Source organism: Macaca thibetana, chromosome 9, assembly GCF_024542745.1.
Source record: "Macaca thibetana thibetana isolate TM-01 chromosome 9, ASM2454274v1, whole genome shotgun sequence".
Taxonomy (NCBI): domain Eukaryota; kingdom Metazoa; phylum Chordata; class Mammalia; order Primates; family Cercopithecidae; genus Macaca; species Macaca thibetana.
The window spans coordinates 54,392,195-54,406,654 of record NC_065586.1 but is presented as its reverse complement, the minus strand read 5'-3'; the positions used below and the strand labels follow the sequence as shown (position 1 = coordinate 54,406,654).

The 14,460-nt window shown below is 54.4% G+C and overlaps 2 protein-coding genes across 5 annotated transcripts in view; both read left to right on the top strand.

Moving 5' to 3' along the window:
• PPIF (peptidylprolyl isomerase F) overlaps positions 1-14,460 on the top strand; it is an 860,147-nt gene that overhangs the window by 613,654 nt on the left and 232,033 nt on the right. The gene's annotated exons all lie outside the window — the stretch shown is intronic.
• ZMIZ1 (zinc finger MIZ-type containing 1) overlaps positions 1-14,460 on the top strand; it is a 241,636-nt gene that overhangs the window by 35,678 nt on the left and 191,498 nt on the right. For 3 of the 4 annotated variants that reach the window (XM_050803400.1, XM_050803399.1, XM_050803397.1), the window contains exons 1-2: positions 81-549; positions 13,740-13,849. The gene's annotated coding sequence lies outside the window, so the exon portion shown is untranslated. Of the gene's footprint in view, positions 1-80; positions 550-13,739; positions 13,850-14,460 lie in introns of those variants that run through there. The other variant, XM_050803398.1, reaches the window with a different exon arrangement.

Below are 14,460 nucleotides of genomic sequence, written 5' to 3'. Positions count from 1 at the left end.
GCTGTTGTTGTTGGGTGGTTGTTGTGGGTGTGTGTGTGTGTGTGTGTGTGTGTGTGTGTGTGTGTGTCTTAACTGCCATGGGTTTTAGAGCCATGGTGGAAAGTGAGGAAAATAGCAGATGCTAGATCCAATTGCCACCAAACTGTCTTGAAATGCTATAAATATTTTCTAAAAAGACAAGCTTCCCAAGCCCAATGTGTTAGTTGTCTCCTCCCTGAGAAACTTGATTCCTGAAAATTTAGACAAATAACCTCTTAAATCACAGCTGTTAACCTCAGGTGTAAAAACTGTTACCGTGCCAGACGCAGGCCACAGCGACTCTGCTCTGCCTAAGTGCCTCCGTGTGGCATAAAGAAGGCGGTGACAGCGAAGAGAGACCTTGTGCTCAGGCAAGAGACCAGAGTCGGAAGCCGGGTTTGGCCACTCACTGCTGTGTTACCTGGGGCCAGTGGGCCTACCTCTCTGAGCCTCTTCTGTGTAACAGACCTGTTACAGGCTGCCTTGATCCTGAGAGCGCCACTGAACTGAGCTGCTTTCTGCTCCTCAAAGGTAAACAAAAATGACCACTGGCATTCAGGAGTTCAGGTTAATCAGGATTGAGAAAACCCCGCCGCCCCCAGTCCCCTCTAGCCCTCTGGCTGTTTGTGTCAAGGACAGCCCCCAGGGACTGGATACTTGCTGGTGTCCCTTTTCAACAGAGAGCACCTGCAGGACCCAGAGCCTCCAGCAGGCAGGCAGCAAAACAATGCCATTGTTTGTTCTCCTTGTATTTGTTTTTGTGTTTCACTTCTATCCTTGGTGAGTGAGGCTAATTTTGTGTTTAAGGTAGTATTATAAAGTTCTTTTACAAATAAATGTATTTATGCAAAAGTTGTGAATTGATTGTTAAGCTAATGGCAGTTTTGATGGCAGAAGGAAATGACAAACATCAGGAAGATGGGGAGGAAATGTGAGGGGCTCTGCAAACTGTCCTTCCCCTAAGTGCTCACTGATTTCTGTGCCCTTGTAGAAGGAATGGGTGGGGAGGGGTTGCAGGAGGGACATTTTGGTAAATTGTCTTCCGATTGCACAATACCCAGAGGTGACCACCACACTCCCTAACACGGCGGGGCTACAGAAAGCCCCATCCTGGCATCCGGGCCAAGGGAACCCACTGTCGTGGAAAGTCTTGGCCAAGAAGCTGGGATTCTGTAGCAAAACCAAATCCCCCCACCCCCAGGCCCTCTGTGCCTCTCCATTGAAGTTCCCAAACTGAGAGTCTAAGTTTGACACCAGCCAGCTGCTATCTCCTAGGCCAGAGACCAAGACCTTAGCTCTCCCAGACATGGCTGACCCCAGCAGAATGTAGTAGTTGCTCCACTAACAGGGACTTCAAGTGCTGTAGGTTTTGTTTTCTGCTGTGCCTGGGAGTGACAGCCTGGAGTGCTATACGGAGTAGCAATTCTGAGGCTACCAGGAGCTCTATAAGAGAGTGTGGGGACCAATTGATACTGCCTGCCATGGGTGTGAGAAGGAAGCCTGGGGGCACACAGGCCTTTATTTGTGACTCACGTGCTCCCCCAAGCCTGTGGCTAGATCCTGCCCCCATTGCATCGCCAGCACCCAGTCTGGCAATCAGTGGGTGATTAGGCCCCGATGCTCCTATAGGGACTTAGCAGATGCTCCTTGGCCGATCTTTGCCTGTTGTGCAAGGGGGCATCCCCCAACCACATTGCAGGCCCTGGAGGGTCAACACTCAGCCCTTGAGTTTAGGAAACCTTTGTGCATTCCATACCCCCTCCCTGCCAGGGCTGGATACGGGGTCGGTACCCAGTAAATGTGTTGATGAGACCCAAGAATGATCGACAAATGGGACTGGAGAGGTGCTTCCGCCTGGCTTGGCGGCAGCCCATGTAATACTACCTCACTACAGGCATCGTGCAGGTGGCCGAGTGCCCCAGATTTTCTAGGACAGCCCTGGTTTCAGATCCTTCATCTGGGATGGAGCAGCTCCATTTGTTCACTTTTTTCAGGTGAGGGAATTGAAGGCCAGAGTGAGCAAGTGACTGGCTTGAGGCCACACAGCCAGTTAATGCAGACATCTGGCCTGAACCCGTGACACCCATCTTCTGGCCACTTTAGTGTCCACTTACAAAGCTCAAAACTTTCTGCATCCTGCTATTTAAGCCTCATTCATTCAGTCAGCTTTTGTAGCCTGGTGGGTTAGACCTCAGGAGTCAAACAGCATGCTTTGCATTTCAACTACTTCCTGGCCATGTGAATTTTGGTGAGTTCCTTTCTCTCTCTATGCTTCAGTTTCTTCATTGATAAAATGAGTGTAAACACACATGGGACTGTTGTGAGGATTACTGGGTTACCAGTGTCTGGCTCAGGTGAGGGTTCTGGGGGGACGCCGGTGGTGTTCTCAGAGGTGGATTGGTCAGAGCAGCTCACAGTCTGGTGAATGTGAGGTGGGAGGCAGATGTGTTCACTACGAAAGAGCGTTCAAGTGGATGGGTGAGGTCAGAGGTGCACTGGGCCCCGCTGCGCGGTGGGAGGAGGGACCATCTCCATTGCGTCCACACTACTCGGAGGCATTCAGAAAGGCTCCTCCATCCATGGACGCTACTTGGAGCAGAGCTTGCAGGAGGCAGGGAGGACACTGGCCTGACCCTGGCAGATAGCAGCCTCCAAAACTTCTCTGGACAGAGGATGGCACTCATGCCTACCCCCTCACTACCTCCAGCAGCTGGAACTTCTGGGCTGTGTTGTAGGGTGGCGGTGGAGTTGAGAAGAGGTGAAAAGACCCAGTTGCTTTGTCCCAGGGGCAGGCACAGAGTCCTGCCTGAGAGCCCTGGCATGGGGTAATTGTCTATTGTTCGTCGTCTGGTAGGCCAGCTCCCCACCTTCTTTCTGCCTGCCTGCCTTTCCGTCCTTCCTCTCAGCATCTGTCTGTGCAGTATAAAGAGCCCCTCCCAACACAGTCACCAGCAATCTGTTTCCAGGCTAGTGTTGACACCCAAGCCCACCCGGAGACCCATTTATTCTGCCACTGGGGCATAGGGCCCAGTTTTAATCATCCTCGCTCCACTGTGAGATACAGATGGTTGTATTATTAATAGTCATAATTAATCAGCATCCACAGAGGAGCTTTTCCCTAGGCAGCAGATCCTCAGGACAAGCAGCCCTGGGAGGGCCCATTCCAGTCCCCACTTTACGACAGGGGAAGTGAGGCTGGGAGAAAGGGTGGCGGGACTCATCCGAGGTGGAGCTGGGTATGAACCCCAGCTCAGATCTTGGATCTGATAACCACCTGGAGTGTTGCTGTCTGGAAATGAACTCTTCACCCCACCCACCCATACCTAGGTCCTAGGGTGCTGATTGCTGGGAGAAACTTTCAGCACTGGGGATGGGATGGTGGTGCTCAGGCTGGTGGTGCACTTTGAGATCTCAGGCTGAAAGTGAAGGAAGAAAGGTGGGATGGGGAAGAAAGGCCTGAGGGAGGCAGGACATGGTGGGCTAGCAGGACAGGGGGCCTGATTGGGGTAAGGGTGGGGAGGTGGCCTTGGGTGGAAGGAATGCCAAATACCAACCATCTCCCCGTAATGCACACAGATCGGGGAGCAGGGCCTGAGGTCGGCTGCTTCTCTGTTCTAAGCTCTGCATCCCGGGGACAGTGATGTAAATGCTTGCAGCAGGCAGCGTCCTGATTTATGGGGCTGTTTTGGACAGGCCTGACTCCATCAGCACAGAGGCAGTGAGGGGCTTCTTGCACAATTCTGCAAGCCCACCTTGCTGCCAGCCCACCTGCTCCCCTGCCTGGCTCCTAAGGCTGACCACCACCAAGGCTCACATGCATGCACCCAGACCCATGCCTGGGTAGGCACGCCCAGGCCCACATGCTCTGTGTGCATCTGAGGCTGTCCACATCCCTGCCCACAGCCCATCAGCTGTGTTAGCCCAGCATGCAGGTGTGTGCTGCTCTGGGCCTGTGTACAGATGAGCACAGGTGTGCCCAGGTGCATACATGTGTGTGTCTGCCTGCACTCTGCAGGCATCCGTGTGCCTATGTCCTCTGGGCTGCGTCTGTCTGTGTCGATCTCTTTGTGGTTCTGGGAAGTGGATGTCTGTTCGCTGTCCTGTGTGTGTCCCAGTGTGGATATGCATTGGTGAGGGGTGTACACGCCTCTCTGCATATGCGCCTGTGTACATGTGTCTGTGTGCACACGTGTGGGCATGCGGCTGCCACCTCATCCTGTCTTTTTCACTATGGGTGTTGTCGACACTCACATCCTTGCGTGCAACACACACCCGGTGCCCAGCATGGCTTGACTGCCCCCGCCTGATCATTAGGCTCGTGGATAAGACTCTCTGTCATTGTAAATGAGTATAGAGTGCCCCAGCCCAGGAGTCCTGAAGGAACTGGGGAGGTAGCCTCATCTGTCCTCAGCATCTCCACCCCACCTCCATATGGATGGTGCTGGAGAGGGGAGGCTGGGAGGGAGGAATGTGGCACCCACCCCCAGGTCCCCACACTGGGTTCCTGATCCAGCCTTTATTTCTCCCCCCCATGCCCACGCACTCGCCCATATTCTGTGCCAGGCCTTGAGGACAGCCCTGGGTCATGGAAGAAGCCCAGTCAAGAGTCAGGCAGCCCGGTGCACAAATCCAGGCTTTAGACAGCCCCTCTGCCTCTCCCATCCTCAGTGTTTTCCCACCTGCAAAATGGTCTTAGCAACAGCCACCTCATGGGGTTATTGTGAGGACAAAAGGGGTGCAGAAATTGCTAGAGAAGTTCCTTCCCCCAGCAGCCCTTAGTCTCCCCATCTGTAAAATGGCAATAATGACCCTCACCAGTGGTCTCACGGAGTGTTTTGAAGGTCAGATGAGAAAAAGGTTCAGTGAAGGCTGCAGGGTGGTACCCATAGCATTTGTTCCAGCTCTGAGCAAAGGAGATGAGGGGTGCTGGGCGCTTGGGGGTGGCACGCAGGGCCTGGGCCAGATACCTGCATCCAAACCCCCATGCTGCCACCCTCTGGCTTTGGATGTAGGAAGGTTACTTCGTCTTCGTCTCTGTTATCCTTGGATTTCTCATCTTTCCAGCAGGCATGTTCATAGTAGTATCTACTCCTGACATGGTGGGAGAATTCAGGAGAAATGTGTGTGGAGCTAAGCACAGAGCTTGACACAAAGCAGCTGCTCAAATCAGTGGTATTTGTTATTCTTGTTTCTGGCCTTATTGCCATACCGGTGGCCACTTGGTCTGGAAGGACAGGTGAATGCATGGCGGATGGTGCTTTAATATCACACTGGGATACCTATTCATGAGGTTTAATCTGTGTTTCCAGACTTGATGTGCATCCGTCCCACCGAAGAAGAGTTCAAGCTTTTCTTCCAGGGAATTAGGAGGGCCATGCTAAAACTGGCAGCCTCAGCCTGAAAGAGGTGCCCTGGGGAAGGAGGTGGTTGGTACTGATTTTGGCGGACTACAAAGGAGCTGGCTCCTGGGACCCTGAATGCTGTGCCCCCTGCGGCCACCCAGCCCCACAGTGGGAAGCCAGTGGTTACATTCACCCATCTCTTTTGAACCACATGGTGGCTGCACCGCACCTGGCTCAGAGGCTCCGAAAGAAGGCCCACAGGGGAACATGGTGTCTTACCTGAGCTAGGTGAGGACTGCAGCCCCCACTGCCAACACTGCCGTCTGGGGCTTCCAGTTTCACCATAGTTCTTCTAAGCTGCCTGGAAGAAGGGCTTAAACTCATGAACTTCGTGACCGATGGACATGAAGTCTGGAAATACAGATGATACCTCATTAACAGGTATCCCAGTTACAGGTATCAATACATCATCTGCCATGCACTCACCTGTGCTTCCAGATGGGGTGGCCACTGGCAGCCAGGGCCTCCTTGCACAGTTATGCAGATGGCTGCCAGCCCACCTGCTCCCCTTGCCCAGCTCCTGGGCTGACGACCACCAGGGCCCCTGTGCACAGAGCCCATGAGCAGTCCCCATCACCGGTGGGCTTCCCAGTCTGTGCCCAACTTAATGATAGCTGCTAGGGTCCAGTAGAGCATGAAATGTCCCCATCCTAGCAGGGGCTTCACTGAAGAAACAAGGCCCTGGCACCCAGGCCAGGGCAGGGAGGAGACAGCTGGTAGACACAGGCAGGGCTGCAGGGGCTCGAAGGTCATGGGGCCCAGGTGGGCAGGCAAGGGAGGAGGCAGGCCAGGCTGGAGCCAGTCCTTGAAGGACAAAGAGGATTTAGCTTACTGGAAGGGATAGCATTCCAGAAGGAAAGAAGAGTGTGGGCAAAAGTTTAGAGTCATTCCTGGGGAAAGGCGTACCCTCTCCCATCAGACATTTGGCCTGCCCTGGCCACCCAGTCTTTGCTCTCAGTGGCCAGTGGCTGTGGGGTGAAGTAGATGGCCAGGGGGTGGGGGTGATGGTGGATGTGCACCCTCAGGCCTGAGCCAAGGGAGGCCAAGTGGGCCCACACAGGCCAGAGCCTGAGACCTTGGCACCAGCTACTCGGAGCTCTCGACTTGAGAGTTAATGATTCATTTGTGGCCAATTTCTGCTGGCTTTGCCTGGAAATTCCCAAGCTTGCCCCTTCCCTCAGTTTAGGGAGCTCCAAGAATACAGTCTCACTTATACTTGGCTGAGAACGTCTCACCCACCATCCAGGGAATGGTTTTTAAAAGTACAGCAGGTGTGATGTAGGTTAGCTATTAGGAAGAGCTGATCGGGGGCTGCAGGCTGGGGGCTGGGGTGGTTTGTTTGAGTGCTTGGAACAAATATGAACAGAATTCAGTTTAGTGTAAAGTGTTGCGACAGTTACAAATGGGGAGTTAGAACTTGACCCAGAGTAGGACTTGGCTGGGTTGAAAAAGTGATGGCATATGCAAGGGCCCTGGGGCATGAACATCCAGGGAACACTGAGTAATTGTGGTATGGCTGGAGTGTAGAGGGTGTGAGAGACTTCTAGAAGTGTGGACACAACTCACAAGTGAAGGACTTGCAGGACTTGAAAATTTGGCAGTGGGATGTGCTGGCAGTGGGGAGTCAGGGCTAGTACCTGAGTGGGGGACAGGTGTGTTCAGTTTGGGTTGTAGGGCCGCTTGCCCGTTCCTGTCTTGATTCTGCTGGTCAGCAGACCTTCCTTGACAGCCTGCTCTGTGCCAGGTTGGACCCACGCTCGGCACGGGTCCTGTACCTGTGTGGAGGCTGAACTAAAGGGAGGGGGTGACATGTAGCAATTCAGGTGTGAGCACAGATGTGTGAGGGAGCAGGGAAATGGCTGATGACTTCAGACCCACTGGGCTCCATCACCGAAAGTCCTCGGGTGAGCATAGCAGAGGTGTTGGGGTAGGCTTCAGGAACCCCATGTTCCTGGCAGGCTCTGTGGACAGGCTGCCTGGAAGCCACTTCTGCCCTGTAATATCAGCATGGCTGAAGGAGCCTGGAATGTGTATCTGTCCCTGTACAGAGGAGAGGAGCAGACGAGGTCCAGAGAGGGGAGGGTAGATGGCAGAGCCCAGGCAGAGCTGAGGACCCAGTCTCCCAATCCTGGCTGATTGCACATATCCCACCACCCACCCATTCCTGCAGATCTAAGGACATTTCCCCCAAACCAGGTCAACAGAGAGCAGCCTGATTGTCCAGGTCAAAATGTCTGGGTGTTTGGGGAGGGAGGGTTCCTTTATATCTTTCACAACTTAGCAAATTTGATTTCTTCTGATTATTTCTTGACGGTCCCAGGCGTTGGTGGTAAACAACCACTCTCCCCAGAATGTTTCCCTGTGACAGCAGCTTTCTCTGGCGAGGGTGCTATCAACACTTGGCAGGGCCTCCTCCCGGCTCCTGGCTCTCAGCTCCTGAGATCCTGAGCTCCTGATCTCCTGGGCTCTGAACAAGGCAGCAAGTAAGGGCTTCTGAACACCTTTCAGCATACAGAGCTGGCCCTGTATACCAGGGCAGGGACAGGCCTGGCTTCGGAGCCTCGAGTGGCCTCTGGTTGTGGATGGTCCCTGTGCGGCGAGGCTGGGTGGTATCAGGTGTCTGCTGGCTCCCACAGCTCTGGTGCCAAGGTCCTTGGCATGGCTCAGTGGTAGGAGGGAGCCTGTCTCCTGAGCAGCTCTGCCAGGCTTGTCTGTGGCCGAGAGACCGGCAGCATACTGGGCCTGCAGCCTCCGTGGTCTGCGTCACACTGGCTTAGGTGTCCTGAGTCAGAGCCAGGAAATGGATCTGCCATGCGGGGGTGGAGGTGCTGCTGCCCGGGCAGCTGGGGTGAACCCCAACCTCCTGCCCATCCACACCTGGAGGGTCCTGGCCTTGTGCTTCCCTCCCCTGGCCTGGCCTTAATATGACCAGTGCCTGGAGGAGAGGCTGAAGTTCCAGCTGCTCCACACTCCACTTCCTGTGCCCAGGCCCCCACCCCACGGGCTGTTGTTGGCAGGGTGGGTGCTGAGATACAGGCACCGCGCTAGGCTGTGCTTTCGCCTGAGTTATTCTATTCCCTTTTTCTAGAATGCCCTTTCCAACTCGTCTGGGTGATTTTCTGCTCCCCCTCCAAGAATTTACACAAGAATGACTTTTTTGGTGAAGACTTCCCTGGCCCCCTACTCTGGCCAAGGCTGCCCCCCTTTCCTCTGAGCCGCCTCTCCATTGACGGCTCCTGTCACAGTGTAGTATATTCACGTTTGGAGCCCGTTCGCCTGAGTGGGTGCCTTGAGGCTTTTTTCTTTGTGGGTCCTACAGGTCTGATGTGTAGTATCAGCTCAATAAAAGCAGGCTGGATTTAATTAAGGGGGTTCCTGAAAGCGGCGCTGGAGTCTCCCTTTGTTAATGGTGTGGCGAAGAGGAGGTGGGAGTTTGCAAATGGAGAGAGGCTGACTTGCCTGCCCGACCCTTGCCCCTGATCCCCTCTGAGGGCAGTGCTGCCCCTCTGACTGCTGGGGACTGGGGTGGCCCCCTCCGTTTCCGTGCAGCGGCAGCCTTCCCTGCCCAGCAGGAGCTGGCTCCCCGGGTTGCCAGAGTGATCACTCTCCAGAAAACACCCCAGTGGAAACTGCATGAATGATTGATAAGAGCTGAGAGCTGTTTAATTTTTTCCCCCTGTTTAATGGCTATCAATAATTTAATACGCTCTCTGTATGTTTTTAAGAAATAGCACCCATTTCGCCGTCTCCGGTTTAGCGGGCTAAATGATTTAAGTGTTGGAAATGTGCTCTGAGGATGGAGGTTGAGTGAGTCGGAGAAATCTGGAGGCTAGGGGTGGGGGAAGGCGGGTTCAGAGCCAGCCACAGCATCTTGGCCTGGGAGTGTGTGTGTGTGTGTGTGTGTGTGTGTGTGTGTGTGTGTGTGTGTGTGTGAAGGTGGGAGGGAGAAGGGAGGGAGGGAAGGGGCGGGTAAAAGCCAGCTCCTCTCTGCTAAGAGCAAGATAATTGCTTTTCCGGGGCCTCACTGAGCAGCAGCTGAACAGCTGTCAGCACCCCCCTCTCAAATGCTAAGCTTTTTTTCTGGATGGCTCTGGGGGGCCCAGAGGGGCTAGGAAGGAGCTGCCGCCGGTATCACCGTGGGCTGAGAATCTCCCCTCCCCCTGACATCTTTGCCCCCTCCTAAAGCTTCTAAATCATTTTTTTTTTAACGATGCAATAAGGCTGCTGCCCGGGTGGTGTCTTCCAGATGGGGTGTGGGTGGTGGAGTGGAGTGAGGGACTCAGAGGGACCTGGAGGGTCATCTGCCAGTGCTCCCCCAAACTTTCCAGATGCAGAGCATCACCCGAGAGGACTTGCTAAAAATTTAAATTTCTGGGCTGTGTTCCAGACCCATAGACTTCCATTCCCAGGGGAGAGGCCTGGGAAGCTGTGGGTTTAACAATCAGCCCAGGTGATTCTTAGCAGAGGAGTTTGGGAACTACAGAGTCCAGCTCTGTTCTGGTGCTTACAGCACCCACAGTACCATGTGGCAGCTCCCTTCTGCTTGCATGCCTCTGGGAATGAGGTACTCACCACCTCTCAAGGTAGCAGACCCACTTGTGGAAGGCGTATTCTAGTCCAGAGTTGCTTCTAATGTTAGGCTGTGACCTACCCAGCTGCCCCTGTGGGCTTGGAGTTTTCTCTGCTATGGGACAGACCGTGTTTCCTGGGATCTGATGTCTTTCCCTCTCCCAGCCTCGCCACTTTCTGGCTTGTTTGGGCCTCTCTGCTGGGTAAGGAGCTTCCTCTCTTAGCAAAAGGTCCTGGAGGTAGAAGGCAGGGAGGTGACAGGTGCTGTGGCCTGCCTGTAGTGTGTGAGGTGGCTGCATCATCCTACAGCTGGTAAGCATCATCGCGGGTACAGTGGGGACCCTGAGGAAGGCGGAAAGAGGCTGGGCCTGAGCACCACCTTGGCCTATCAGGAACTCCGTTCCTCCCACGGGAGAGAAAACTGGCTCATCAGAGATCGTTGTGTCAGCCATAGCTCTTAGATGACACTGGGGGGACCTGAGGGCTGAGAGATTTCCCCAGAGGCCACATACCTATTTAGGACAGAGCTGGAGATGCAAATATGGGGGCAAGAGGCCCTTAGAGGGGTGGCCAGGCCAAGGCCCTGGTTTTAGGGATCAGCTGAGGCCCCAGCCAGTCACTCACCTGAGGTCGGACGTGGGAGGGCTTCCGCCTTCTCAGTCACTCGGGGCTGATGGACAATTCATGGAGTCAATACGTGGAAGGATTTTGGTGGAGCCGATGCCCAGACTGTGTCTGGCATTACAGCTCTTCCTTCTGTCTGCCCAGCAGTTCGCAATGTTTTGCCAGAGGGTGTAGCATTATACTACTACCATGGGTCTCCCAATTTTGTTTTAATAGATAATTAAGAGGGGAGGAGTGGCGCACATTTACTGGGCATCATGGTCTACTGCAAAATGGGGAGTATAATCCCCACCATAAACCCTGCACTCTTAGCCCCTTACCGCATCCCCAGATTCAGCCCCACCCTCCATCTCCGTGGGAGAAGGCTGGGACCCCAGGAGAGAATTGCCATTTTGGGTGCTGGCAGCTGACCCATCTTGTGATCCCAGTCCCCCATTCTCCCCTGAAGCCTGCTCTGCCCTCACAGTATGGCTGGGGGTGTCTCGACCCTGGGGAAAGATGAATAGGGGTGCCACCCAACCCTGACAGAGCTTCTGCTTAGAGATCTCTGAGAGCTGGGAAGGCAGAAGAGAGATTTACACACCCTGGGGAAGACCCAGCCCCAGAGAGAGAACTGTGTGAATATGGACACCCAGGCAAGGCCTGGGGAGGTCAGGGAGGGCTTCCAGGAGAAGGTGCCACCTGACTGCAGGCTTGAGCATGGTAGGAAGGGGAAGGGCATCCTGGGGTGGAGGTGTGATGCAGCCTGTGGAGGTGCACAAAAGAGTGACGTAGAGCCTGCAGGGCTGGGGATGGGCTACAGAGGCCAGCCGGCCAGGGCGGGGCTGACCTGATTCACCTGGGCAGAGAGCCATGGAAAGATATGTCTTTAGTTCCCATTGAAGTGTTACACCCATGCAGAAAAGTGTGTATCTCCTACATTTGTAGCTTGACAAATTATCCTGAAGGGCACATGCTTCTGTAGCCGCCAGGCAGATCAAGAAACAGAACCTTGCAGACCAGCTAGAGCCCCCTGTGCCCTCTGGTCACTGCCGCTTCAAGGATACTGACTATCCTGACTTCCAGCCTGCTGTGAGTTATCTCCTGCTGCCCAGCACACCACCTGAAAACTTGGTGGCTTAAAGCAGACACCATTTATGAAACCTCACAGTTCTGTGGTTTGGCTGGGCTTCTCCCCCGATTCCCTTCAGCTCCTCCCCCAATTCCCTTCGGCTCATGTGGCTCCAGTCACCTTTGAGGGTCTGCTGGACTGGAAGGTCCAGACGGCCTCAGTCACACAGGCAGTGGGTGCTGGCTGTTGCCGGGGGACTTCCCCACCCTCCAGGAAGACAGACACCTCCCTCCATGGCCTGCAGCCTCCCAAGAGAGGGAAGGGTAGAAATGGCAGGACCTCTTGAGGCCTAGTCTCTATAACTCATAAAATGTCACTCACACTGAATCCTATTGATCTAAACAACACTCAAGGCCAGCTCTCAGTGGGTGGAGAACAGACTCCACCTTTTGATAGGAGGAACTCCCGAGGACCCTGCCGTATTTCGTCTATTACAAGCGTAGAGTCTTTTTGCCCTTCTTGACTTTTATATAAATGGATCTCTTAAGTGTATTCTCTGTTGTGCCTGGCTTTTTGAGTCAACACTATGTTTGCAAGATTTACCCGTGGTGTTGTTGGATGACGTTGCAGATCACTCATTCCCAAGCCTGTGCAGCAGTTTGTTGTGTGGAAACACCAGTTGACCCATTCTGTGGTTGGTGGCCATTTGAGAAGTTTTCATTTTCTGACTGTTATGAATTGCCTTGCAACGAGCATTCTAGCACATGTCTTCTGGTGAACATATGCACATTTTTCTGTGGACATGGAGTTGCTGGGTCATGGGAGAGGTCACAGGGTAAGAGACCCTTCCAAACTGTTCTTCAGAGTGGTGGGACTAGTGTCTAGTGTGTGCCCCACCAGCAGAAGGGGACTTTAGAAGACCCAGATGGGCTGGAGGTGCATCTCGTGGACACTGGAAGGGGCTTCCCATGATGTCCCCTCTGCCCGCCCTGAGCCTCAGGCCCCCAGGTCGGGGGAAGTGGAGCCCTGAGGCTGATCCCTCTTTTCTGAGCGTGAGCTTTCCTGCTACACTTTTTCCACCTCAGAAGCCTCCCACTGCCTTCTCCTTTTCCCAGAAGCTGCCTTTCATGGTTGACCTGACCCTCAACAGTCAGGGAAGCCAGAGGTCTGCAAATGCAGGAGCTGGGGGGAAGACAGCCACACTGCTTCCATCCCTGAGGAGGTTTGGACTTCACTCCAGCCTTGCCTTTCACCATGTGAGGAACCTTTTCCCTCTCACGGCCTCAGTTTCCTCATTTGTAAAATGACAGAGAAAAGTATCAACCTCACCAAGTCTCTTTCTTCTCATCAACCTGACCCCATATTCTAGAATTGAACAGAGGAAGGGATGCGGGGAGGCCTCCTGCCTTCAGTCGTCCCATGTTGTTCTGTTTGTTCACTGCACACCTTCACGGCACCATTCCTCCATCAAGGAGTCTTTGTGGTCTTTGTTAACCAGTTCAGAGGACAGAGAGAAACTAGACCTCACTCCCAATGTCCAGGAGCTGGGCCTGGAGCGGGAGAGTGTCCGGTGGGAAGCGGGAGGAGGCAGGGTTGGCCAGGTGCACAGCCCACTGGAGACGAACGAGCAAGGAGGGGCAGGTGGGAGAGGGCTCCACGGAAGCACTTGAGCAGAGTCTTGAAGGCCAGGGGCCCTTGAAAGACAGAGAAGTGGGGAGAAGAGCTCTGATCGGGGCACCCAGCGTGTGCCAAGGCCGGAGCCAGGGGCTCTGGGAGGCTGGGCTGACTGGAACCCAGTGGTGGGCGGGCAGGTTTGGCTGCTGCTGTGGTCTGTGGCTTTCAGGGCTGCAGGGCTGCCTGGCCGGAGCTGGGGCTTCGAATGTGCCATTCAGGAGCTGCGACCTTTATTTGGCAGTGGCGGGGCGGTATCCAGTGTCTAGGGTAGCTCCATGTTGGTGGGCCAGTTCCATCTTCCAGGAGATGGCAGCAAGGACCTAGAGGTCCGTGATGTGGGTGAGGGGCTGCCCGCAGGGTCAGAGCGTGGAGCTCACTGTCCCGTTTCTTGTCTCCCACAGGACTCACGGCAGCTGTATTCTGATTTCGTACTGCTGCTGGGGCTGCTGCCTCGTCCTCCAGACACTCTCAGCAGACTTGAGTCCTGGTCCTTTGGCGGAGGCCTGAGCAGGTGAGTAAGATGGGCTGGCCCTCTGGTGCTATGCACCTGCTGATGTGGGGCAGACAGGGAGTACGGGCCACCCAGAGTGCATGGTGCTGTTTCAGGGGTCCAGAGGGCTGGGGAGGGGTGGGGCTTCTTTCTCAGTCTTTATTTGTTCCCTGGCCTTTTCCTCTCAAAGGAAGCCACACAGAGGAGGGTGGTGAGTGTCCTGACCTGGGACCTAGACATTGGATTTTATTCTGCGGCCAACTCTCAGTGTAGCCTTGGGTAGCCCTTTCCTTCTAGAGGGCCTCAGCTTTCTACTCTAGTCTATGGAAATAACAGTAATGATATCCTCTAACCCAACAAGCACTTAGCTGTATTCTGGGTACTGTGCGAAGTACTGTAGAGTTGTTACTTCTTTCAGCATCACAGCAGCCTTATGAGGGCATGCTGTAATCACCAGCATTGTACATGTGAGAAAACTGAACCTCACTCAGGACGTTAACTTGCCCCAGGTGGCACACCTAGCTGAGCCTAGGGTTCAGGTCCAAGTCTGTGTGGCTCCAGTGTGCCAGGCACTGCCCCCCTGGCCTACTCTGCCTCTGGCCTTGCTCCTAGCTTCTTCTTGGGGGTGGGGA